Source organism: Felis catus, chromosome X, assembly GCF_018350175.1.
Source record: "Felis catus isolate Fca126 chromosome X, F.catus_Fca126_mat1.0, whole genome shotgun sequence".
Classification (NCBI taxonomy): Eukaryota; Metazoa; Chordata; class Mammalia; order Carnivora; family Felidae; genus Felis; species Felis catus.
Genome location: NC_058386.1, coordinates 116,446,021 through 116,474,011, shown reverse-complemented (window position 1 = coordinate 116,474,011; position 27,991 = coordinate 116,446,021). Strand labels below are relative to the sequence as shown.

General features: G+C 41.4%; 1 long non-coding RNA gene across 1 annotated transcript in view; it reads right to left on the bottom strand.

The window, feature by feature from the left end:
- LOC123383447 overlaps positions 1-27,660 on the bottom strand; it is a 150,006-nt gene extending 122,346 nt beyond the window's left edge. The window contains exon 1 of the long non-coding RNA XR_006593173.1: positions 27,498-27,660. This is a non-coding gene — a long non-coding RNA (uncharacterized LOC123383447). The remainder of the gene's footprint in view (positions 1-27,497) is intronic.
- Positions 27,661-27,991: the final 331 nt, after the last annotated feature.

Below are 27,991 nucleotides of genomic sequence, written 5' to 3'. Positions count from 1 at the left end.
TTTCTTTGGTCTCTCCCTGCCCTCGGCCTCTGGGAGCCAACTTCAGATTACACTAGGGAAGCTCCTGAGAGGTTGTGAACCAACACACCATGCTTCTTCCTTCCCCTAAAACAACCTCTGATAAAATAGTATCGCCCCCTCCTGACTCTGTGTGCCTTCCAAGGTACTAATATATAACCACAGTAACTGTGCTAATGAAGGATACATATTTTATATGTAGATGCATATTGTGGCAAGTACTTTTGAGAAGATGGCAATGATTCTCATACTTCACCCGCTCTCGTGTCACTCAAAGGACTAAGTCTACTGATGACACTCCCAAGTCATGTAGGGCAGCGGGGGCCACCACAGGGAGGGAAGCCATCCGAGCGGAGTTAGATAGGAGGGTCCCTGAAAAAATAACTGGGTGCAGCACAGGTACTGCCTCTATTGGAGAAAAATGTCCCGATTTCATTTTACCTAGGATCAAACCAAGTACCTAATGCCCAGCTGAATATATTTGTCTTTTAGTCATGAAATGTGATGGTCAGTCCCCTTCTGGTGTCCCTGGTTAAGCCTGTAGTTGTGAGGCACTGTCGTATGCAGCATTCATCTGTGATCTACCTGATGGTTTCTTTCTGCAGAAATCAGGATCTCTGTGCAGGGCGCTGGGAAATAGGCTTGGCACCTCTCCAGGCTATTCGCTATTCAAAGCAGGTGCTGGGTGCTTGGCTGTGCTCACGAGGGAGGATTAGAATGCCAGGAGAGGCTTTCCCAGAGAATCGGCCTTCCGGTTCTGCTTGGGTGCAGGAGCCCTGCCAGGGACAACATGGCTCCAGAAAAGAGGGTCAACCAGCGGGAACACACAGGAATTTTACCAATATCCCCAACTCCCAAGGCAAAGAAATGTATGATGTAGGGGGGTGGGGCTAGGAGAATAACAGGATGTCAATGAAATCAATCCCCATTCCAAATGATTCGGGGGGAGGCATTCAACAAATTATACTCTTTACAATATACACTTTGCGGGGACTTGAGAACAGGAATCAGGGCACAGAAACACACAGTGTTTACTCCTTATGGCTAACATTTTGCTGTGGGAATGATGCCCTATAACGTGTAATTAGGGCCTGGATTCTTAATATACTACATGACACCCTTTCTTGAAAATTCCTCCGTGGTGGGTAAGATTTTTGGGGGTTGTATGTATGTGGGAAAAAGAGACAGGGATGGGACACGAACACAGGAAACATGGGGCTGACTTCTTTTTTTTTTCTTTTTACTTTATTTTCTGAACCCTCAGAAAGTTCTTTAAGAGTAGGATGGGGGGCACCTGGGTGGCTCAGTCTGTTGAGCGTCCGACTTCGGCTCAGGTCATGATCTCACGGTCCGTGAGTTCGAGCCTCGCGTCGGGCTCTGTGCTGACAGCTCAGAGCCTGGAGCCTGCTTTGGATTCTGTGTCTCCCTCTCTCTCTGGCCCTCCCCTGTTCATGCTCTGTCTCTCTCTGTCTCAAAAATAAATTAAAAAAATTTAAAAAAAATTAAAAAAAAAGAGTAGGATGGGGCTATGTATCTTTATTCTATATTGAATACTTACTCATTCTAAAGTTTTTATTTTTTTATTTATTTTGAGAGAGAGAGGTGGGGGGGGGGCGGGTCACAGAGAGGGAGACAAAATCCCAAGCAGGCTCCACACTGGCCGTGCAGAGTGTGGTGCGGGGCTCAAACTCATGACCTGTGAGATCATGACCTGAGTCAAAAATCAAGAGTTGGACATTTAATCGGCTGAGCCACCCAGGGTCCCCAAATACTTAATTTAGAAAAGAAGTAGATATCTGTCTTGGATGACATCAAACACAGAGAATATTTATTGAGGACTGAGAAAACAGAGAGAGAGAAAACCATGGCCAAATATACCGTCAACTCGTCCTCCCATTAAATTTTTGCTCTAGGGTAATATGGACCAGAGCAAACTTTTAGAACTTTTGAATGGTTGGAATCTTGAGGGATGGGGGCAGTTAGGCTCGTACAGACATATTAAATAGAAAAAAATAACAGGATGTAAAAGCATATGGTTATAATTCGAGATACATTACACCACACCTTTGACAAGAGGCTAGAGATGTAGGGAGAATACCAACAAATGTTAACAGAGTTGAAGGTAAAATCCTCAGGTGCATTTTTTTTTCTTTTCTCAAATATACAAATTCTCTAACACATACTGGAGATGGGAAAATACCAAGCGTACAAGGAGAAAAAAAGGAAAGGTGAGCGAGCAGTGGGGCGGGGAGCATGAGGACAAAAAGCTGGCGGCTTTCTAGTCTCTGTCCCCACAAAACCTACCCCAGGGATCTGGGGGCTCCATGAGTTTTGCCCCCTCGAGTCCCCCTCACTTCCTCCAGGCACGCCTAGGGCAGCCTGCTTCTGTACGTGCTGACCCCACAGCTCAAGAGGTAGACGGGCAGCACGTAGTGGAGGACCGTGTCCTACGTGTACAGGTAAACATCTTCCCTAGCATCTAACTTATTTGAAAATAGCCCTCCTACGCCTGGGTGGCTCAGTCCGTTGAGGGACCGACTCTTGGCTTTGGCTGAGGTCACGGTCTTAAGGTCACGGGATTGAGCCCCGTGTTGCGCTCTGTGCTGAGTGTGGAGGCCCGCTTGGGATTCTCTGTCTCGCTCCCTCTGCCCCTCTCCCCGACTTGTGCGCGCGCGCTCTCTCTCTCTCTCTCTCTCTCTCCCGAAATAAAAAAAAAAGGAAGAAGAAAATAGCCCTTCTATATCATCTGAGAAAAGCCGGGCGCTTGGGTTTATAATAGGAGGTGATAATTTGGCAACGCGTGTCAACAGCCCGACAGTGAGGTTTCCTGGTGCCTTGCTGTAACGTATACAGCGAACGAACGTATCTCTGTTTGGAAAAAAGTTAAGAGCCTTGTTTTTTAAAGTGGTGTTTCCTCTAGGTCAATGATCCTTATGATGAGTCTCGATATTCTTTTTTGGTATTGCCTGTGAACTCTGGCACGCATTAAACAAATGGCCCTATGTATTTTCCCCCCTAAACTGATGATGAGAAATTTCTTATGTATTGAAATGTCCTTAATTGTTAAATACTACATCCTTCTATTTGAAGGAGAAGGATGATTCCACTTCCTGGAGTCAGGGCCGTGACTCAACTCCAAGGAGGGCAATGACCCTGGGCTTCATGTTTTCTTTCTCTCATCCTGGTTTAAGGGATAATGAAGGAGGAAGGTGTTACCCCCAGGGCAAGTAGCAACATGGCTGCCGCTGATCCAATAGATTCAAAGGATCTAGCTGGTTTGGGAAACTAAGAAAATGAGGGCTGCAAATTAAGTTTGAGCACTAAATCAATCTTTTGATTACTGGATTCAAGTTAAAGGGCAGGAGGAAAGGCTTTATAATCTCGGCATGGCTGGCTGTTTCTAGTCAGGCGTGCTGCCCACAGCATAATGCCACACTTCCTTTTATTAAAATGTCAAATTCTATTCAGCTGGAAATTTTCTTAAACGCCGGAGAACGTTTATACTGAGTACACCTGACCGACTCTGGGGTTTATATCAATTAAACGAAATTTGGGCAGGTTGGATCACACTTCCCCCGAAAGAAACATGGTTCCCCTTCATATTCTCCCACGTGGTACCTGCATATGACACGAAAAAACCCAGCAGTTGTTCTGACTAGAACTCTACTTCATGTTGAGACTTTGGATTCAAATAAGGTGAGTCGGGCACAAGCAGCGAATACTGATTCAATGAAAGCAGCCACAATGTGATGGTAGCCAAGCCTACCACAGAAGAGAGGCTAAGGGCTCAAAGTCGTTTTGCAAGTATGTAAGTGACCAACGCCATAGAACCAGTTGGTTTGTGTTTGCTTGTTTATTCTTGTGAGATAAAACAATTCTGGAGAAGAACCGGCCACGACCTGTCTCAGAACGTGAGTCCAAATTTTAACAAACGGGAGCCTTGGCTACTTCCACATCTACATCTTAATCAGACGCCAGTATGTGAAATAAGAAGAGTCCTACATGCCCTCAAGAAGCAGCAAGATCATGGAGAGCCGGTTCCCATGATGCTTACCCATCAGTCTTTCAGAAAGGAAATTAAGAATAAGTGATCACTCTTTCAGGGGATCTCTTTTGCGCTGCTGGTGGGAATGCAGACTGGTGCAGCCACTCTGGAAAACAGGGTGGAGGTTCCTCAAAAAATTGAAAATAGAACTACCCTACCACCCAGCCATTGCACTACTAGGTATTTATCCAAGGGATACCGGTGTGCTGTTTCGAAGGGGCACATGCACTCCCATGTTCATAGCAGCACTATCCACAATACCCAAAGTATGGAAAGAGCCCAAATGTCCATCGATGGATGAATGGATAAAGAAGATGTGGTATATATGTATATGTGTATATATATATATATATATATATATATATATATATATATATACACACACACACACACACACACACATACACACACACAGTGGAGTATTATGTGGCAATCAAAAAGAATGAAATCTTGCCATTTGCAACTACGTGGATGGAATTAGAGGGTATTATGCTAAGTGAAATTAGAGAAAGACAAGTATCATATGACTTCACTCATATGAGGACTTTAAGAGATAAAACAGATGAACACAAGGGAAGCAAAAATAATATAAAAACAGGGAGGGGAACAAAACATAAGAGACTTTTAAATATGGAGAACAAACAGAGGGTTACTGGAGGGGTTGTGGGAGGGGGGATGGGCTAAATGGGGAAGGGGCACTAAGGAATCCACTCCTGAAATCATTGTTGAGTGCACTATATGCTAACTAACTTGGATAAAAATTTAAAAAAATAAAATAAAAATTAGAAAAAGAGCTGTAAACAATAAATAGCATTGCTTGTAAAAAAAAAAAAAAAAGAATAAGTGATTACTCTTTCAGAAGTTAATCTAAACCAGACCACCCCTCTGAATCTCCAATCGTTCTGTTTACAACTATGGACAGTTATTGGGATTATCCAGGATCGGCAACTATACTGCTCACACTTAGTTTCACTGAGAACCAAACATTGATGTTCTTATTCATCTCTTTTCTGGGGGTTCTACAGACTTACAACTGCATTCATAGTAATTTTTCATTCACTTTTACTTAATACTAGCTTTACTGAGCCACAATTCAGAAATCATAAAATTCACCTTTTTACAGTGTGTAACCTAGTGGGTGTGAGTATATTCAGAGTTATGCAACCACCACCACTATGTAATTCCGAAACAGGCTCATCACCCCAAGAGAAACCCTATACCCATTAGTAGCCACACCCTATTTCCTTCTCCCGCAGTTCCCAACAACCACTAATCAACTTTCTGACTCAATGTATTTTCCTCTTCTGGATATTTCATATACATTACATCATAAAATATATGTGATTTTTGGCTGTTTTTTTTTTTGGTTTCTTTAAATTGGCATAAGATTTTTAGTGTTAATCCATGTTATATTAGTACTTCATTTTTATGAGCAAATAATATTCCATTTTATGGGGATTTACAAACATATGGCTCTCCCTTAATCAATGGATGGTCACTTGAGTGGTTTCCACTTTTGGGCTACTATGAATAATGCTTCTGTGAATATTTGTGTATAATTTTTTCCTGTGGACATATGGTTTTAATTATCATGGATATAGATTTAAATACAAATTGCCTGGATCATTTGGCAATTCTCTAGTTAACTTTTTGGGAAATGTTTGCCATAGCATTTACCTCATTCTACTTTCGCACCACTGATGTAGGATTGTTCCAGTTTCTCTGAATCCTCACCAACGCTTATTATTGTCACTTTTTTTTTTTTTAATTTTAGCCATCCTAATGGGTCTGACGTGGTATCTCATTGTGAGATACCACAATTCAACTTGGAATTGAATTTCAGTAATGGCTTATGATTTGAGCATCTTTTCATGTACTTATTGATCATCTTTTGGTGATAAAAAGACTGCAAGACTTTTGTTTATGAAAAGACTCCATCTTGGAAGCTCTCTCTCACTCTTTTATTACCTATCTTGAGGGAAGCCAGCTGCTATGCCTTGAGGCTATCTTTGAGGAGGCTTATATTTAAGGGACCAATGACTGCCAAAAACCACACGAGTGAGGTTGGAAGTGAATTCTCCCTCTCCCACCAAGCCTTCTCATGAGACTGTATCCCAGTATACAACTTGATTGCAATGTCATGACAGACCTTGAACCAGAGGCACTGAAATAAGCCACTTTCAGATTCCTAATTCATAGAAGGGATGATATAATAGCTTGTTGCTTTAAGCCACTAAATTTTGAACTAATTTGCTTCACAGATATATATAGCACACAATGACTGTTGCAGATAAGTGTCTTTCCGATTTTCTGTGACAAGAGAATTGTTTTTCATGAAAGCATTGAATAAAAAGCTAGCCAACAACTAATTTATAAAATCACGTTCTGTTCATTAAAAGAAAGGAAAAGAAGTCATAATTTCTATATCCATTGTCTGCCCACAACCATATTTTAGTGATCTTTTGGACATAACTTCAGTTTAATCCATGAAATAAAATCAGGAAGGTAGAGAAGTCTAGTTTGGGTCCCTGGTGGATGAACACTGCACACTGCAAAATTGGATTTGTTCTCCCGGCCAGCAGATATTTTGCTTAGGAATTGCTTGGAGTGAATTGTGTCTCCCCCCGCCCCAGATTCATATGTTGAAGCCTTGGGAGATACTTAGGTTTAGACACAGTCGTGAAGGTGCTCTCATGATGGGATTAGCACTTTAGAAGAAGAACAGGAAAGACATCAGAAGCAAGATGTGTCTGTGTGCACACCAGGAACCTTCGGTACTCTGAGAAATAAATGTCTGATGTTTAAGACACGCAATTCATGGTATTTTGTTATAGCAGCTGAGCAGAAAGAAACCTTTAGTAAATGGAATGGGGTAATCAATTTCAGCTAATTTTTGACTTGTCTCTGTTACAGCCGTATATGGAGTAATCAATGGTTTCTTTCTACATAGGGGGGCCCAAGTTCTGCTATATGAAAAAGTCTAGGGAAAGATGCCTGACTTAATACCTTTCTCAGGAGATGGGGATATGAAATCCAAGAAGTGTTGAACAACAAAATAGACAAATGGGACTACATCAAATTAAAAAGTTTCTGCACCACAAAGGAAGCAATCAACAATGAAAATGCAACTTACAGACTGGGAGAAAATATTTGCAAACCAAAATATATATGTAATAAGGGATTAATTTCCAAAATATATAAGGAATTCATACAACTCTCAATAGCAAAAAAACCCAAATAACCCAATTTAAAAATGGGCAAAGGAACTGAATAGACATTTCTCCAAGAAGACAGAAAGATGGCCATGAAGTACCTGAGAAGGTGCTCAAAGTCCCCAATCATCAGGAAAATGCAAATGAAAACCACAATAGGCCGTTACCTCACACCTGATAACACGCGTTGGTGAGGCTGTGAATTGGAAACCTGTGTAACACTGTCAGTGGGTGTGTAAAATGGTGTGGTCGCTATGGAAAAACAATATGGAAGTTCCTTAAAAATTAAAAATAAAACTATCATGTGACCCAGCAATCCCACTCCTTGGTATATGTCCAAAAGAATTTAAATCGGGATCTCGTGGAGACATCTGCACTCCTATGTTCATTGCAGCGTTACTCACAATAGCCAAGATACAGAAACAGCCTGATTATCCATCTACAGATGAATGGATACAAAGAAGTGATATATACAGTGGGCTATTATTCAGCCTTAAAATAGGAGGCTGCCATGTGCACATGGGTGAACCTGGAGGACATTAGGCTAAGAGAAATAAGCAAGTCACACAAGCACAAACACTGCCTGATTTCACTTATAAGAGGGATCTAAAATAGTCAAACTCATAGAAACAGAGAGTAGAATGGTCGTTGCCAGGGGCTGATGGGGAGGGAATGGGGATTCGTTGTTCAACGTGGATAAATTTTAGTTATGGGACGCCTGGGTGGCTCAGTTGGTTAAGTGCCCAACTCTTGATTTAAGCTCAGGTCACGAACTCACAGTTTGTGGGTTTGAGCCCCACACCAGGCTCTATGCTGACTGTGCAGAGCCTGCCTGGGATTCTCTCTCCCTTTCCCTCTGCCCCACTTACTCACGCTCTCTCTCAAAATAAATAAATAAACATTAAAAAAATTAGTTATGCAGGATGATGAGTTCTAGAGATCTGCTGGACAATGGAATGTCTATAATTAATAATACTATATTATACATTTTAAATTAAGAGAATAGAACTTATGTTAACTGTTCTTAACTATAAATAAATAAATATATATATATATATATATATTTGTGAGTAACTAGAAATCTATTCAATAAACATGGTTAAACATTTGAGGAAATGTAGTGCTATCAATACTCCTGCCAATAGACCTAAATAAGTGGATTAAATATTTAAATATAAAAATCAATAAGGCATATTGAATGCTTTTCTTATATTTTTATCTCTGTAGCAGGAAGGATTCAAAAAATTAGAAATCATTAGTCTGTGCTGAAAATTATATATATTATTACATTGCCTAAAATAAGATATGAGATGATTTTTCTCTATTTAATTTACTGTCCAACATTATTGAACTGATGGTAACAGCAAAGTACCATTTTAAAGAAAATTTACCATATCCTATAGACAATACCCATCACATGCTCGTAATATCACTACTTGGCTAATCATGACTGCCTTTTCCATTTAGTTAAAAAGAAAACGGAAGACACACAGTGTAATAACCCTTCTAAAAAACAAGATGTCATTTTTAGTCCCCGTATTGCATCACCCGGACTCTCACTAGAACAAGCCAGTCTGGCCCTGCTATGCGCCGTAAGTTCCTCTGGAAAGATGTCTCGCAGAACCTTCCAGGTGCTTCTGCTTCCTGCGTCAGCATGCGGCTTTACAACTAAGGGCAGGGAGGGATCCAGGGAGAAAGGCCCACGTGAAGGACATCAGCAGTCATTTGTCCCAGATCCCTCCTTCTGCTTGCTACTCCTCCCTCCTGTTGGCATAAGCATGTTTTATTGTTTTTCTTCTCTCTGGGCCCGACACCCAAGATTTCTATGTAAAGATCTCATGAGATAGAAACTGGACAAAATACCCAGTAAACTCTAAGATTCTATATAAAGGCGAGAAGATGGTACTTTTATATGTCTTCGATTCTAAGTATATATCTTTTTTTTTTTTTTTTACAATTTAATGTTTCTGAATTGAGATGTGCTATAAACTTAATGTGAACATGTAATGTGGCATTGTTTCTAGTTTTGCCCCCAAATCTTTGACTAAATTGGTGTTACTCCTCATGACTCACAGCATTTTGCAATCAAAGAAATAAATGTCATTCCTCACACTGCCCTTCAGGGAGGTATCACAAAGATCAGAAAAATGCTAACCAACCCTAGGATTATAGTTTCCAATATGCAGTGAATGATTAGAGTCAGACGCCCTTTAAGAGAATGTATTGCCCCAGCAATAGGACTAGTCTTAAATGATGAGAAGGGAAATTTATTAGAATACCTGAGCAATTTATATCTTACTACCATATTCCAATGTGTAGAGAGGGCATAAATCAGATAGGAATGGATCTCAGCGGTGCACAGATCCAATTTCATTTTATAGATCAGTTCTCCTTTTTCACAGGCAGTGAGAGAAGGGGCAATGTGTGCTCTCTGTTGAAACAAAGAGGTCTTATAATATTTTTATTGGCTGGCAAATTCTTACCTATGGCCAAGACCTCCCCAGGCTCTGGTGGTTTCACCTGCTTCGTCAGTATCACCAAACCCACTTTAGTGGGAGTTGTGAAGACATGTAATAGCACTTCCAGTTCTCAGCCTTTCTGGGGAGTGAGAGCCAAATCTCTTGCAACCGGCAACTACATGACATTAATTGGCAAAAGATGCTTCGCCGCAGATCCTCGAGTCAACTTTGCCCGAGGTCACCGACAAACGCACTCATTTCCATTTGCTGGGTGGTGAAAAGACTGTGGATGAAACAGCTCTCTGGAGAAACAGTTATGGTACCCAAACACATGCATCCATTTACCCCTGCACTCAGGACCGTGGCACTGTGCCTAGTTGACCAGAAGCACCGTGGCACCCGCCCTGCTGAGCCCTCTGACATTCTAATAAGCCTTCACGGCTCAGCTCTCCAAGCAGTCGCTGAGCTGAAACTCACTTCGAGTCCCTGGGTTCAACACAATGTTTTGTACCCATGACCAAACCAGATGGATCACCAGGAATCATCACTACACGTTCAACCTCAACTCTATTGCTACAGGCGTCTGCTGCTATGGCTAGCTTATCTACCAAATGGCACCTACTTGGTATATATGCGATGATAAAATATATCTTGTATGTAAAATGCATGTGAGAGTATGTAAAATGCACATAAAGTATGAAAAGTGCTCAATGGAAGGACATATTCTCAAGAGGCAATAGTTGTTTCTTTTTTTTTAAAAGGTTATGTATTTATTTTGAGACACACACACACACACACACACACACACACACACACACACACAGAATGAGCAGGAGAGGGACAGAGAGAGGGGGAGGGAGAGAATCCCAAGTAGGCTCCACACTGTCAGCACAGAGCCCCACGCAGGGCTTGAATTCATGAACCAACCTGATCGTGACCTGAGCCGAAACCAACGGTTGGACGCTTAACCTAGTGAGCCCCCCAGGCGCCCCAAGAAGTGATAATTGTAATCATTCTCAGTGAAAGACAAGTAGAGACTTGCCATTGGTCCCACTGTCAATTCTATTGTACCACTGAGTTTTGACCTGGCTGCATATTTCGGTATTCTGGGGGAGCTTTCAAAAAATGCTGATATCCTGGCCCCACCCCAGGCCGACTGAAATCTAATCTTTGGCTCATGGGACTGAAGCGTCTGCATTTTTAAAGGACTTCTGTGTTATTCTGCTGCATCACCTAAAGCAATAAAACAATCAAGGAACAGGTGGAATTATGAAAAAATGATCAAACCATGTTGGCTGACTTATCAAACATTAATTATCCTACTATTACTTTTTTAACAGTGGAGAAATAAACGTCTAAATGTATGGTCGTCATCAGGGCTGGAAGGAAATGTGTTAGAAATCTATCTTAACGAGAACAAAGTCACCAATTTGTTTATGTTCCATCTGGCAGGGGGAAAGACAGAAATGAGAGTTTACCACTTTTTTTTTTTTTTTTTTTTTTTTTTTTTACTGTGAATCCAGCAGCATAGATAAAACACATTTCCTCACATTGGGACTAGTGGGGGAAAGAAAGACACATAAACAGATGAAGTGCACTACCATTAAGATCTGGTGAATGCAGTGAGCAGATTAATTAACACGGTCATGGGGGAAGGGATATGTACTCCGAGTCTTGCAGAGTGCATTTTGCGTGGCAGAGGAGGAGATGGCCATCCTAGCACATTAAATAGCGAGTGAAAAAGAAAGGAATTAAGAGGCAGGCCCGACAGTTGACACTTTAGATGATAGACTAGGGGAGCAGGTGAGGGGGAGAGGAAGTCAGACTGGGAAAAATCTTGTTTGCCAAAAGGAAAACGCACCTAATCTTATAAGCGATTGAGTAGCAAGAAAGAGCAAACAGAGGTTTGTAAGCTGGAGGGTAAACTGATCAGATTTCATTAGGGTGATCACTTCAGTGGAACTCTATAAAATGTGACAAGAGAGGAAGCGTCAGCCTACACAGGTCTCTGCCGCAATGGTTATTTCCACCTTGGAGCAAAGTCAGAGGGTTTTTCTGCCTGGGGTGGGGAAAGAATGTGAATATAAATGTTAAGACCGATCACATCTCTACTTCATGCTTTGATCACAAAGGTGAAAAACTAATGATTGGAAAGGCAGGTGTACTGGCTTTCAGGGTTTTACCGAGAGGATATCTCCAGTCCCTGGGGTGCTTCCCAGCACTGGCCCATCTCCGCTACAAAGCCTCAGCTCCCTCTCCTGGCTTCTTTCTCCCTCCGTGGATTGGCAAGAAGCCTGTTGAACCAGGAGGTTCCGTTCCAGGACAGCGCATGCAAGGGCCTAACTTCCCAGCGCTGTAGGAAACTGTTCCATCTGCCCCCTGGTCAGTCGGCTGGTAATGCTACATTGTTGATTTCCACGTCAAGGAGAAGCTTTTGCAAAGCTTTTCTACAAAAGGACGTGAGGGACAGCTGTGTGCAACATCAACAGGTCACATAATGGATTTCAGAACACACACACTTTGCTGCATTTCTGGGAAGTAATTTGGATAAACACGGCAGTTACGTAACTAAGTATGTCATCTAAAAAGTACACTCATTTTATAATTGTCAAGCCAACCACTGAAGGCTTAGAGAATGCAACCATTTCCAATTACTTTTATACAGTGGTGGCAGGAATGATGCTCTGAGAAAGAAAGTTCTCTCCTAATGCCAGTATCCGCGGTGGATTCTGTGCCTAGCAGCGAGGGTATAAACAATTATACCTTATAATTAGGATCGATGTGAAGGCCTGAACTTGTGTGGTTTTTTTTTTCAATAACACAAATTCCTATTACAGACATTGTCTTTTTTTAATGTTTATTTATTTTTGAGAGAGAGAGAGAGAGAGAGAGAGAGAGAGAGAGCGCGAGCGAGCCCAAATGGGGGAGGGGCAGAGAGCGAGGGAGACACAGAATCCGAAGCAGGCTCCAGGCTCGGAGCTGTCAGCACAGAGCCCGACGTGCGGCTCAAACTCACGGGAGATCATGACCTGAGCCGAAGTCGGATGCTCAACAGATGGAACCACCCAGGCGCCCCCGGACATTGTCTTTTTATATCTGGAAATTCTCTGTAATATATACCTAAACACTTATGAATAAAAAGTAGTGTCTCACTGCTTCACAGTGAAAGCACGACCTACTGTGTATATGCTTACGTAGCATTTTACTCATCTGTCGTCTTCTGAGGAAAAAGACAAGACTGCCATGGATCGGTTAAGTGGAAAGAATAGCCTAAACGCTACAAATGAAGGGCAAGGTGTGGGACTTTTAGAAGTCTGCCCCCACCTCTCTGCTTAGGTGTATCCTCCTAAGGTGTAAAAAGTGCTGGAGGTGGAATAGGTAACTTAGAAGGCAGCACCCACCTTACCTATACTCACCCATTCTGCAAATGACAACGAGTAAAATGATCTCATTGTGAGTTCGTGTGGCTCTAAGAACCCCTGGATACGTTACATGCAATTTTGTGAGCAGACCCATTTTCACGTGCAGAAAGCTTTTCTGACACTCAGAGAGATCCTTAACCCCTAAACGATTAGGAACCACTGATCCAAGGTCCCTTCTGGCTCTAAATGTCTTTGGTCTAATATCTGGAAAATCCGAAAAAAATCTGCAGGTAGCTCCATGTGGAAAGCTCATAAGTTGGTTCTATCATTACACATACACTTATTCAAGAAACGTAGCCATCAAACACACACACACACACACACACACACACACACACACACACACGTCAACCATTTTCCAGGTCCACAACATGAAGAGTAGCCACCTCATAAAGAGTTCCTTCAGAGTAAACCCCCGATGAGCTCTCACACTAGCCCATTTTATACTGAATTTGAAAAGACAAGTAGCTTTGGAAATGGTAGCCTGAGTTCTAGCCTCAGTTCTGTTACTACCTAGCTGCGTGACCTTGAGCAATATACTTGACATCTCCTGGCCTTGGCTTCCCTTCCAGTAAAATGAGACCTATATGATAGTGGCAAAAAGTTCCAGGTCTATTCTTGCCTCAAAGTTGTATGGTGCAGTTGTACAGAGTAGCAGCAAAGATTCTCCAGTAACCTGGAACTATAATGTTATAATATCTGGTAACCTAGACTCTGTTCTACCTTTTTAAAAAATGTTTATTTATTTTTGAGAGAGAGAGAGAGTGAGTGAGCACAAGTGGGGGAGGGGTGGAAAGAGAGGGAGACACAGAATCTGAAGCAGGCTCAAAGCTGTCAGCACAGAGCCCAATGTGGGGCTCGAACCCACGAACCGTGAGATCATGACTTGTGCGGAAGTCGGATGCTTAACTGACTAAGCCACCCAGGTGCCCCTCTTCTACCTTTCTTTACAGTCTTCATTGTACACCCAGGAGGGATTACAGCTAAAATATCAAATAAATATCATGGGTCAAGATTGAGACATTTTGACATATTGTGTAAGGAAGCGGGTTTAACGTGTTTCTGAACTCAAATGCTAACACCTTCAAAAACAGTTTCTAGGGCAATTGTTTGACTGCTGCCATCAGACATTTGGATAAAAGTAGTGCATCAGACTCATTTAAAAAATACACTAAAAACAACGCGGTGTTTAATTAAATGTTGTGTCGATGAAGTTGTCTATGAATTGAAGCACTGTATAGCAATGATTAAGATGGTCGACATGCCAATAAGATATAGCAGGAAGAATGCATCCTGGGAGCCTATTTTCACCTAGGGAAAAACATACAGTGCTCGTGAATAGGTGTTTGCATTTGCAGGTAGTTGTGCTAATTCTGCACGAGACAAGTCAGATGCAATGCAAACTTTGACAGGTGGTGATTAGTCATGCAAACTCTGTTGACCCTTAGTTGATAATGAATGTTTCACAGCCAATCTGGATGGTCTGGCTATCTGCAGACTGCTTTGGCACACTAAAAATGGACTGATTTCTACATGTGCTGTAGCATAGATATTCTCTACCCTGAAGCCTTTGGTATTGGTGTGCCGATCTCTGAGATGGCATCTTAGAACAGGTGTACCTTCCCTCTTCCCCTCACACACATAGCAATGTGATCTTCGGAAAAATTTATTTTTGGACACTCTTAGTACAGGTTTCCTTTCATGCGTGCTTCTCCAGTATTTCCTTCCCAACTACTCAGAATGTATTTTTGACATCAAGCCATGGATGAAGAAATCATTTTCTGTAAGCTATTTTAATTACCTATTGGATTGTACACTTCTTATGAGTGGGGCAGCGTTTTATTCATATCTTCACTATCCCACAAAGTAACATAATTTGATATCAGTATAACACTTATGAGTTCATTCTCAGAAATTGTAGAGAAAGAAGAAAATCTTGGGCTTTGCCTGAGATTCATTTGCTAAGGAGAATAAGAATTGATGTTGAAGCAATTAGGCCAACAATAAAGCTGGGCTAGACAGTCCAAGAATCTGAGCCCTGGGTTAAAGTCAGTCCTTTCTCTTGGACCATCGCACCATAGCATTGGGTAATGGTGAGGGTGGGGGCATGTGAAGATACACTAGTACCCGGAGCGACAAAAGTATCAAGAGTCTACCTCTGGAGACACCGATCCCACATTCAGGGAGGATTTATGCTCACTCGACTTTATCCCACCAAACTGGTAAGAAGGCTACTGTTACGTATCAGTCACGTTGACACAGACACTGGTTTTAGACTAAGCTGACAAATGGGAGGGTCATTGTTATCCAACTATGAAGAGCTAATGAAGGCAAGTATGTGGTCCCTAGTACAGTACCTTGTGATGAAACCTTTTGTATTTGCATATTGCCTTACACTTTACAAGGTGTCTTCATACTGATCTGAGTAGTGAGTAAAGAAAATGTTAAATAATTGTCTCAGGAATTGAACTGAATTGTATGTTTTGATAAATTAAAATGTCGCATATTTTTATTGTTTATTTTTTAAATTTAATTTATTTTGTTAATTTACATCGAAGTTAGTTAGTATATAGTACAATAATGATTTCAGGAATAGATTCCTTAATGCCCCTGACCCATTTAGCCCCCCTCCCACGACCCCTCCAGTAACGCTCTGTTTGTTCTCCATATTTGAGAGTCTCTTCTGTGTTGTCCCCCTCCCTGTTTTTATATATTTGCTGTTCATCTGTTTTGTATCTTAAAGTCCTCATATGAGTGAAGTCATATGATACTTGTCTTTCTCTAATTTCGCTTAGCATAATACCCTCGAGTTCCATCCACGTAGCTGCAAATGGCAAGATTTCATTCTTTTTGATTGCCGAGTAATACTCCACTGTATATGTGTGTATATATGTATGTATGCGTATGTACACACACACACACACACACACACACACACCACATCTTCTTTATCCATTCATCCATCAATGGACATTTGGGCTCTTTCCAGACTTTGGCTATTGTCGATAGTGCTGCTATAAACATGGGGGTGCATGTGTCCCTTCGAAACAGCACACCTGTATCCCTTGGATAAATACCTAGTAGTGCAATTGTTGGGTCATAGGGTTTGTTATTTTTGAGAGAGAGGAGAGAGAAGGAGGGAGGGAGGGAGGGGGAGAGAGAGAGAGAGAGAGCGAGAGAGAGAGCAAGGGAGCATGCGAGCAAATGCTTGAGAGCAGGGGAGAGGAAGAGAGAAAGGGAGACAGAGGATCTGAAGTGGTCTCTGCACGGACAGCAGAGAGCCTGATGGGGCTCAAGTTCACCAACCGTGAGATCATGACCTGAGCTGAAGTCAGACGCTTAGCATACTAAGCCACCCAGGTGCCCCAGTATGTTGCATATTTTTTCAATGTTGCAATGCCAGTTGATTCAGAAGCTTATTTATTTGATGGGGAACCATGTATGGACCACACTGGAGGCAGAGGGGAGGCAGTTTACAGACATCTTATAAACATCTTTCATTTCATATAAACAACCTTTACTGAGCTAATGTTTGTAAGGGACTGTGATTGGGGATTCAGAAATGAAAACAGCCTGGGCCTTGCCCTCAGATAGCTTATAGACCAATGAGGGAAGCAATTTTTTTTTAAAACAGAACCATTATATCACATAATCAGCAAACTAAAAACATTTCCATTTCCCCATAGTACCTACACACATGCTGAACACAGTGGACATTTGAAAAACCACGGTGACTACATCGCCTTTCTGAGAAAACTCTTTGTTAAAGGGAACGCCATGTGAAATGGCACGTATGCGACAGGGATGATATAGCATAATGACTAAGAATACAGGCTTTGGAGTCAAATTCCCTGGTTAAACTCTTACTCTGCCACTTCCTCCTGATATAACCTTGGGCAGGAAACTTCATGGCCTTGTGCCTCACTTACCCCATTTGTAAAACGGGATAATAGTATACCCCCTATACCACAGGGGTGTTATGAAGCTTAAATGAGTCAAAACATGGAAAGTACACATGGTAAAGACCCAATAAATGTCAGCTATTATCATTAAATGGGTAACATTATACGTGGATGCTTACAACAACTAAATGGGGATGAGGACCAATGTCAAATTGGGGCTTACTGGGGAGAACCACGCATGAATTTATTCTTTGATTTCAACTCCATTAATAGTGCTATTATGTTTAAATTATTTTAAAATTATTTTTAAAAACGTTTAGAACAGTTTGGATGATGTATCTTACCTGCTCCATTGGAAATAACAAAACTCCATCAAACCCATATATATGTATACATCCATTAATTCCTGTTCTGAGCCTAACATAACTCTTCCAATGGCAACACTCACGGTCACTCAACCTCCAGTTCTCCACTCTTTCAACTCTCAAATGCATATATAAAATTGATGTAGCACATAGGAAGATGATCACAGGAATATATAAATTAAGTTGCTGCCTATATAGGATGCTTTTAAGAATGATGTATTTTGGAAATGTTCTGGGGGTGCTGATTAAAATTGATTGAAAATCACTTTAAACATACACACCTTCTCAACCTGCCTTTGATATGCTAACGTGTGGGCCTCAGCTATTTTCTCTGGATTACACAAAAGACTAATTTGAATTCTGACACTGCAGGCTGGCAAATTATGTTTCTCCCTTGGCAAATATGTTTCCTTAGAGCCCAGTTTTCTATCTACAGAGAATGACACCTGATATGGACCACAGTCCTTTGCAAATAAGCGTGTTCTTGGTATCGTGGCGAAGTTTCGTGAGCTCAAACTTTCAATTTTATAGAGTAATATTCTGTATAATATATAATACTTATGTAAGCTTAATAGCATTTAAGAAGTTTACCCCTTAAGGGGAAGAAAGAAACACGAAGAGAAAAAAAGGACCTACACGATAAAAACAAAAACAAGCTGTCTTACAAACTTCCGGTTATAAAATAAATAAGTCATGGGGATGTAATGTAGAGCATGGTAACTATAGTTAATAATACTGTATAGTATATTTGAAAGTTGCTAAGAGAATAAATCTTAAAAGTGCTCATAAGAAAAAAATTGCAACAAAGTATAGTCATGTAACTAGACTTACTGCGGTGATCATCTCACAAATATACACAAATATCAAATCATTATGTTGTACACTTCAAACTAATATAATATATGCTAATTATATGTCAATTTAAAAACTGGCAAAATATTATTTTAAAGATTTATTTTGGGGAGAGCGCCAGCAAGGGAGGGGCAGAGAGAGAGGGGGACAGAGGATCCAAAGCGGGCTCTGTGCTGACAGCAGCGAGCCCGATGTGGGGCTCGAGCTCGTGAACCATGAGATCATGACCTGAACCGAAGTCAGCTGCTCAACTGACTGAGCCACTCAGGTGCCCCGGCAAAAAAAAATTATTTAAAAAACATTAGCTGTCTGTACATGATGCGAATACATATAAGGGTCAAAATGTGATCCATAAAATAATGTAATCCTTTGTTTGGAACTGTTAACACTATTTATTTATTTCTAGCCCATTGCCCTGTAATCTCTATTTCCAGCTTATTCTTCTACAAGAGACTGTGACTTTCTGCCCCCAAGCTTAGTAACTCCTGGCATGATCCCAAACTCTGATTCTGAGACCTTAAGTCCAGTTGGCTGTTACCAATCAGCAAACAAAAAATATGAGATCTTGGTGAGCCCTAGTCAATTAAGGGACCCGCGGAAAGTTCCAGTCATCGCCACCTGATACCTGAGGAGTCCCGCACCACGCGTCTCAGGACAATGAGTTTCTATGAGAAGAGCCCATTTACCTCCATTTGTGCCTTCCTCTAGCAGCAGGAGAGCCTTTTGATGACTTAACCCCGGGTAGTCACAGATATTTCTGCTGCCAACGGCAAGAAAAGTAATTGCAGATACATCGGCTTCACTCATGAACTGGCAAGCACTGCTGAAGTTTATTCACGAGTGTTTGGAAGTGGACACCGCAATAATCAGCCGTTAGGCTCGGGGCTAGGAAAAGCAGCGCGCTGTGAAGAACCCACATCTGTTGCAGTCTTCTCAAAAGAGCTTAGGATGTTAATGAAATACATCATTTGTACTTAGGAGATTCTGCTGGCCACAATTTCCTCTTCAGATGAAACCAAGCGTAAGTACTGCCTTAGTATTCAAATTCAACTGCATCATTTGTGGCGTTTTATGAGCTTTATTTACAAAATGCTCACATTCCCTGCAGCACACGCAGAGATGGAGACAGAGAGGAAAAGCCAGCCAACTCACTCCTTTTCTGAAAGACAAAACTGAAATTCCACAAGGATAACTTCTAATCTCTTGGCATAGGGGAATAAATGTCACATTTCATCTCTGAATTTTGTGTGTGCACAAGCATTAAATTTCAGCTGCGTAAGGAAATTGCTCGGGCTAGTTTTGTAATCCAGCTTTACGAGATGCCAATGCACTTCCTATAGGAGATACAGGAAAACGAAGAAAAAAGAAAAATCAGGCTGCATTATATATGCTATCTTTGGATGGTATCTTTAAGAGAAATAAATGAATCTTTAATAGGCAGTGGATAATGTCCTTAGAAAATCTGAATGCCATTAGATTTCATTGAAACTTAAACAGTCCACCACTGCAGAGGCCTGTGATGGTAGGAATTTGGCCAAGGGTATGGAAGAGAATTCCCGGTTTTCATTATTACCACCCTTCATTTCAATTATTAGAATGATTTGCTTTGAAAAGAAAATGCCTTCCTGGTGACTTGAATGCAGACTCTTAGGCAGCTAAATGACACATCGTGACTCTTTCCCATTTCCTCCTCTAAGCGCTCAACGATCACCTCCCCGTCCAAAAGAAAAATGTTACATTTGTTTCACAGTCACAATAAAACAAAAAGAAACCATCCTTACTCAGAAATGCTTCGAGGTTGAATAGTAAGGCCAAAATGACAACCTTCTCATCTGGGCTCTGTCTACAATCAAATCTCCCAGGCAACTGAGTTGAGTCTAATGGTGTTCAAATCATAAAAGCAGGAACCACTGATTGATCCACTGATTCCTTTTACTTGGATAAAAGTTAACTGGAAATGGTTGTAAGAATTTAACCATAAGAATGGTTATAATTTGGGGCGCCTGGGTGGCGCAGTCGGTTAAGCGTCCGACTTCAGCCAGGTCACGATCTCGCGGTCCGGGAGTTCGAGCCCCGCGTCAGGCTCTGGGCTGACGGCTCAGAGCCTGGAGCCTGATTCCGATTCTGTGTCTCCCTCTCTCTCTGCCCCTCCCCCGTTCATGTTCTGTCTCTCTCTGTCCCAAAAATAAATAAACGTTGAAAAAAAATTTAAATAAAAAAAAAAAAGAATGGTTATAATTTACTTAATGTGGGGCAAGCTATGGTTCTATAGCCAAATTTACTACTTCTGTGCTTCTAAATCATCTGGTTTGAAGCCCGACCGGTCTAATTTTCCATACACTTAATGTAGATTTACTGTTGTGAAAAGTGGAGGCTTGTCCATAGTTGAGTGTCCCAGATGTGTATAAGGATCATTTTTCATCTCTACATTTCCACACCGAGAAGGTCAAATTGCTTAAGGTTCTGCTGAAACCCAACAAGGTACAAATGTCATGTACCAAGCGTTTTTATTTTTTAAATGCCTTTTCTGTCATGGAAGTGAAACAAGTTTAAATCATTGGCAACCAGGGTTATTTGTCACAAACTTCTAATTAGAGGCTAGTATATGACTCTATAATGTGACATTATGTTATCATAAATGCCTTCAATATGGGCTCAAATGTTATGTTGAAGCACATCATGAATGCCTTCAATATGGGCTCAAATGTTGTGCTGAAGCACTCTTCATCATGCCTTTAAGGGCTTTCCTAAAAGATTGTTCTAGAGGGTAAACAAATTGAATTAGACAGCTTTAGTTGGAAATTAATGGCTCAAAATTGACCCCATTGTAGAGTTCGTTGCAAGCCATGGGAAAATAACATTTTCTAAAAGTTAATTTCAGTACTGTGTCTCTAGACATTCTACTTGAATTTGGAGGTTTCCAAGATCCTAAGACTGGTCCCACATATTGTATTCAGTCTGTCATAGTTCAAGAGAGAGGGATGAAACTCCAGTGATAAGCCATATGAATGTATTTTGCATATTTCTTACTTTGCTGCATCCCTAAAACCTCATTGCAACAAACAGACCAAAGACAAATAATTTGAGGACGGGTTTATGTAAGAATGTGTGAGAGCACAGGATTTGGTGCAAAAGATTCTGGGTTCAAAACAGAATTCTGGCTCTGACATGTACAGACTGTGAAACCATGAGTGATTAACTTCTGAGTCTTTCCCAACGGTCTTAATTGGGATAAAAATAATTACTTTGTAGGGATGCTTTTAACATCAAAACGATACAAAAGTCCTATAAAATCTGAGGCAGATAATACATTATCATTTTCATGTTACTTTCACATTTGTGACTTTATTTTGAGCTACATAATAAGCAAGTCTGGTGGAGAACTAGAATTACAACCATTTACAGAAGAAAGCACCGAGGCTCGGAAAGTGTAAGTGATTTATGGATACACGTAATGAATGCTGTTGAGACTTGAACCGAAATTCTGGCTCTGAACCCTGTGTTTTTTTCAACGTATCCGATCAATGATTTAATGAAATTTCAGGTATTCCTGATCCTATCACATGGCATCATCATTTTAATAAAACATTGCAATTAGTACCAGCCAAATATCATAGTTCAGTTTGATTCAGCCATACTTGGAAGGACAGAACCACAGATCTAAAACACTAACTTGAATCTTTGATAGCACCTTTTTCCAAACTTTAGTCAAGCATCTGTATCTTCCACATCTAGCAAGAGTTATCCATTTTATACTGTAATCCTTTCCAAAATTGAAAAGTTCTTTTCAACATTTACCCTAAGTCTCATTCATTGCAACTGAATCCTATCCGTTTTTGCTCAGGCAAAACTGGGGGGAAAAATCTACCTACAGTATTTTAGCTGCAGAAGAGAAATTTGAAAAGTAAGACCAGAAGCTTACAGAAGCTTATAGATGAATCACCTGAGGGGTGCTCATCGATGAGGAAAGAGAAAATCCAGGAGAAGATGCATTCCTTCAGGTTCTTGGTCACAAACTTAGATTTTGAAATGTTGATTTACTGTTTGAATCACACTTTGCCCAACTAAATATTTTAGCTAACGCAATTATTACATTTGGACACAGGGCATTAGTAGGCAAACAGCAGTAGAATCCTGACCTGATTAATATCAAAAAGTAATCAATAATAAAAGTACACTCAAATGGCTATTATTAAAGTTTTCCTAGCATTTGAATGCTTAACTTTTATTTCCAGAGATTCATAAAATCTTTTTCTGAGTTGCATACAAAAATCTCAAGACAGCCTCATTCAAGAATGCTTCATTGGAGGAGCACCTGGGTGGCTCAGTGGGTTAAGCATCCGACTTCGGCTCCGGTCATGATCTCACAGTTTGTGAGTTCAAGCCCCGTTTTGGGCTCTGTGCTGACAGTGAGGAGCTTGCTTGGGATTCTCTCTCTCCCTCTCTCTCTGCCCCTCCCCTGGTTGCACTCTGTCTCTCTCTCTCTCTCTCTCAAAAATAAATATACTATTTTTAAAAATCTAAAAAAAAAAAACCAACTATATTCCCTGAATGTTTAAATAAATAAATATTAAAGAAATTTAAAAAAAAGAATGCTTCATTGGGGGAAAAAAGAGACACTTTACTCTTTCCAGTCTATTCTCTTTTCCTCTTCCTTATGAAATTATGATTTGTGGCTAACTGGTTCCCTTCTTGAAAGACTTCCACCTTTAACAACAAATTTTGGACATCAGTTTGCTAGCAGTGTTTTAATCCATTCAACAAATACTTCAGACAGGTGGCACAGATACAGTTTTTCCCTGGGTCTATCTATGGTCATAGGATCTACAGGTGGGTATGTGTATGGTTGGGTTAGTTTTGTATTGCTGCCGTAATCAATCACCACAGTGGTTTATGAGTGCAAATTTAGCATCTTACGATTCTGCCGGTCAGAAGTTCAACATCGGTCTCACTGGACTAAAATAAAAATGTTGGCAGAATATCTAGAGACTGTCCACGTTCCTTAACTGTGGGGAATAAACGTAGGAATTCCCTGAGCTTGCACCGATGGGCTAACAAGGCATAAAGAATTAGAAAGCCACAGAATGCACACACCCAAGTTTGGGTAGACAAGATTGGGTAAACAATCTTGGGAAAGGTCCCCAGTGTAGGACAAAGATACAGGAATAGAAAAGCGTCAGGATGTAAACATCAAAAATGAGGTAAACAAGATTAGGTATTCAGGGTGGAAATGCCCCCCAACTTAGTACAATAGCAGAAAGCCGCTTTTGCAGGAAGGACCAAAACAGGTAAACAGGACTTTAGACCACATCGGGGCCAAGTGGCCCAGAGCGGAGCTAATTAGCAAAAGAAAGGTGCCTTTTTAACCCTGAGGGAGCAGGCTCTGTCTTTCGTGCCCCTAGGCCAGTTTAGGTAAACTGAGGTGGTGCCTCATGTCTGCTGTGAACAACCTTCTGCCCAGTGCCAGGATTTTGTATTGTACTGACCCAAACCCTTAATACCACATATCTTCAAAACCCCCTTTTCCCCACGCCCGTGAGTTAATGTTCACGGTTTCATTGTCTCTTTGTGCAAGCCCATCATGCTTGTAAGCCTTCTGATCCTAACAAAAACGGAGCAAGGACCCTTACTTCGGGGCTCTGGTCTCCTCTCAGACATTAGCCTCTCTTGCATTTTAATTCTGCATCCGCTCTCTTGCTGCACAAGAGAGAACTCCAGACCCAGAGCCTATGACGCGTAACTCAAGGAGCCCTTCATCTATCATCAAAACCAGCAACACTGCCCTTCTCTGACCATTATTCGGTAGTCACATCTCCCTCTGACTGCAGATAGAAAAGTTTCTCTCCTTTTGAGGATTCATGTAACTAGACTAGGCCCACGTGGATAAACCAAGATACTCTCCCCATGTCAAGTTCCTAACTTAATCTCCTATGCAAAATCTTTTTTCCCCATGTTAGGCAATATACTCACATGTTCTGGGGATTGGGATGTAGGTAAATCGGGAGCCCTTTTATTATTTCTATCACAGTGGTAAGGATGAAATTAGAAGTTAGAACCTTTGATGTTGATCAGAGTGCTTGTGTCATAGGAGACATTCGATAAATAGGAGATAAATAAATGCAACCAGTGAATGAAAGAAAAGTAGTCCTAGGAATCCAAGTGACATGACAGGGTTAGGGTGGATGTAACACGGTGACTGGCTTCAAGGAGGGCATGATTTTTTATTTTATACTTAATCATCCTTCAGCGTTTTAATATGTTCACTTGATTCTTCTCTCCTTGAGATCAAAGAAAAATATTTAATGTCTTACCTAAGAGTAGGCAATTAACAGAAATTAAGCCCAAAGCAATGTGTATTTTACCTGAAAGACAAACCACTTTATGGCCAGAGAATAATTTCTCTTTTTCAAGGAAAGGAGGTCAGAGAGGCAAAAACAGCAGCAGGAATTTTTTAAGCCTGATCAACAAAACCAGGGAGAATTTAGAAGACTTCAAAAAGTTTAGGGCAAATTGCTACATTTTCTTAAGTTTCTGTTTATTCTTCTTCACCAACATACTGATTAGAATGATATTTTAAAAGGTTCCTGAGAATCATTCTGTGTAAGGGGCACTAATTACATTCCTTGTTGACTTTTCATAACAGCCTTATTGAAAATTCATTGACATACAATAAAATGAACACACTTAAAACCCGCAATTCGATACGTTTCGCGACATGCACGCACCTGTGAAACCATCGCTACAATCAAGATACCGAACACATCCACCAGGACTAAATTCTCTCCTGCCCCTTTCTGACTCCTCCCTCCCACCTTTCCGAACCTCTGCTCTTGTCAACCACAGCTATTTTTAGACACCATATATTAGTTTGCACTTCCTCGAACTCTATATACAAGGACTCACATCATATTTACTCTTTATTATCTGGCTTCTTTCAATCAACATAATTATTTTGAGATTCCTCCACGGTGTTGCTGCTATCAACAGAAACAGAAAACTAAGGGGGAGCTACACAGACATTGGGGAAAGGAAGTCGGATGAGAAAGTGACCAGGTGGTAGTCACGAAGTGCAAGTCGCATAAGGGAATTTGTTGGAGGGAAGTCAGTCGAGTCATATTTTTCCTGCAACTTACATCTGACCATATTAGCTTGAAGGATACCTGAAATATTGGATAATGGTGGACGGTGAGAGAGAACAGAATGAACTGCCGTGTATACCACTAGAATTGAATCTGGGGAAATAAGAGGTGGCCAGTTGGGGAAAGGTCTTCAGGTGGCGCTGAGTAAAAGCCCCTTCTCCAATCACAGAGTCTTGGCCTCCCAGCACCACCCCCTCCCCTCTGACGTTGTCAGAAGCGGTACTTTCCCATGTCTGAGTCACCTCAGGGCTATCATCGGCTGGGGAAGAACCATGGTGACCAAACAAAGCTGACGAGTACAGATCCTCGTTGTCCCAAGGAGGGGACGGATATATATTATATAGACTAAAACCTTGGTTTGCGAGCATAATTCATTCCAGAAACGTGCTTGTCATCCAAAGCACTTGTGTATCAAAGCAAATTTCCCCATAAGAAATAATGGAAACTCAGATGATTCGTTCCATGACCCAAAAGTATTCATATCAAAATGATTACAATACTGTAATACAAAATGGTTAAGAAAATACAAAAGATAAGGAAAACTAAACCAATTGACCTGCACTTACCTTTGAAAACCTTCGTGGATGGTGTGAGGGAGACAAGAGAGAGGAGGGTGATTGTGTAGGACAACTTTCACTGTCACGAATGGAATCACTTATCTATTGGCTCGATGGAACCTTTTTCTGCATGGGGGCCATTGTAATACACTCGCACGGATGTTGACTATAGTACAGCACTAAACTCTTGTCATATCCTGTATTTCACGTAACTGGCAATAACACAGCAGAGGAAAGGGTCTCTATCTGCAGGCAGCCTGGCCTAGAATGAAGCAGAGCATCTCTAAGCTTACTCTTGTCTGGAAAAGCAAAGGACTATGTGTCCATAGGTGCTGTGAAGTGACAAAAAATACATCAGTGCCAGTTGCGGGCACCTTCCAACATTCTGGAAAATCAATAATTTCTGCCAAACACCGCAGCCTACACACACACACACACACACACACACACACACACACACACACACACACATATTTATACACACAGACACACAGACACACGGAGAATAGGCCTGGGGTAAACCACTGTTGCCTTCAACAAAGCTAAGGTGATTGGGAAACCACCAGAGCCTACAATAATTAAGGAACAACCAATGCCAAGTACCACTGTGACCTCCAGTCTAGAGTTGGTGGCAATGTGAGATGACTTCAGCCAGGCTCTTCCTCTTTTTTCATATAGAACTCACACACAGCTCCTGCTTGTCCTTCCCTGGCACAAATCCTCTCCTCAGCTAGCACTCCTCATGGATCCCTCCCCTTCCTGCTCAGTCCCCACCCTCTTTCCCCACCCTTCTGGGCTTACCCTTTTCCCCTACCAGGTGTAGAAGATACTGATGCTAAGAAGACTTCAAGAAAAAAAACGAGACTCAAACAATTAGCACCCCTTCAAGAAAACCTGAGAGCAATAAGGCCAATCATATTTATCTGTTGGATGGCTGAATTAGACACGGAAAAGAAGACGCGGCAATAAGAATTGGCAGACCAGATACAAGGGACACTGGAGAATTAATTCTACCGTTCCAAGTAATGTCCTGTGCACAGGAAGGCCCAGAAGCCTAGAACTATCTGCTGTGTCTACAGAGGCTGTGGAGAAATGGTCAAGTTCATAGAGCACAAACCTTGCACCAACAGGGGGCATTTGTGGTGATGACGACAATAAACTGTGAAAAGGAGAGGTGCGTGTATGTATGCGTGCACATCTGCAAGTTCTCTGATGGTGGGGAGGGCGAGAAGGAAGGGAAAAGGCAGGTATGTGACAAGGGAGGGAGGTGAGGTAGTGCAGGGCTGGGGGTCAGACCTGTAGGTTTATGGATGAGCAGACGTTAGGGATCAGGGTTGGGTGAGGGCTGAGAACTGAAGACAAGTTTGCCTGCTTAACACTTTAGCCCACAAGAAAGGGGGGAAAGGGCTTGACATTTCTACATGTGGGGAGGAGAGGACCCGGACACGGAGAGGTGTGATATGAATAGGCTGACGGTGCCATCTACAAAAAAATTCAGAAAAACGAATTGCCTCCAGGCCACATACCTCACAGTGGTATTTGTCGCGTTGTCATCCTTTGTCGGAAGCAAATGAATCCCTGGGAAGGACCAAAAATCTCTGCCCCTACTCCACGTCCCGGACAGCGTGCCCAAGTGCTGAGATCTTGGTGCTTGGAGACCACAAACCCAACACTAATCAGATCACTTTCTTAGCTTGTAACCGCTTGATTCGATCTAAGAACGCTGGGGGCAGAGCAGATGGGGCAGGGGGTGTGGTCTGCTCCAGGTGCGGGCCATAAAGGGGAGCAGGGTTCACAGAGAAATGTCACCAAAGAATACACCTGAGTGGTTGCTGCCCTTCTTTCTCATTCCCACACACCAGTGTTTCTAAATAATGCCACTGATAAAAATACTATCCCCCACCCCCCAAAAAACCTTGAAGTTTTTTCATAGTTGTTTTTGTATCATCTGCATGAAATATCATTTAAAAAATAACTTTAAAAAATATTCAGGTAAAATCGACATACAGTAAACTGCACG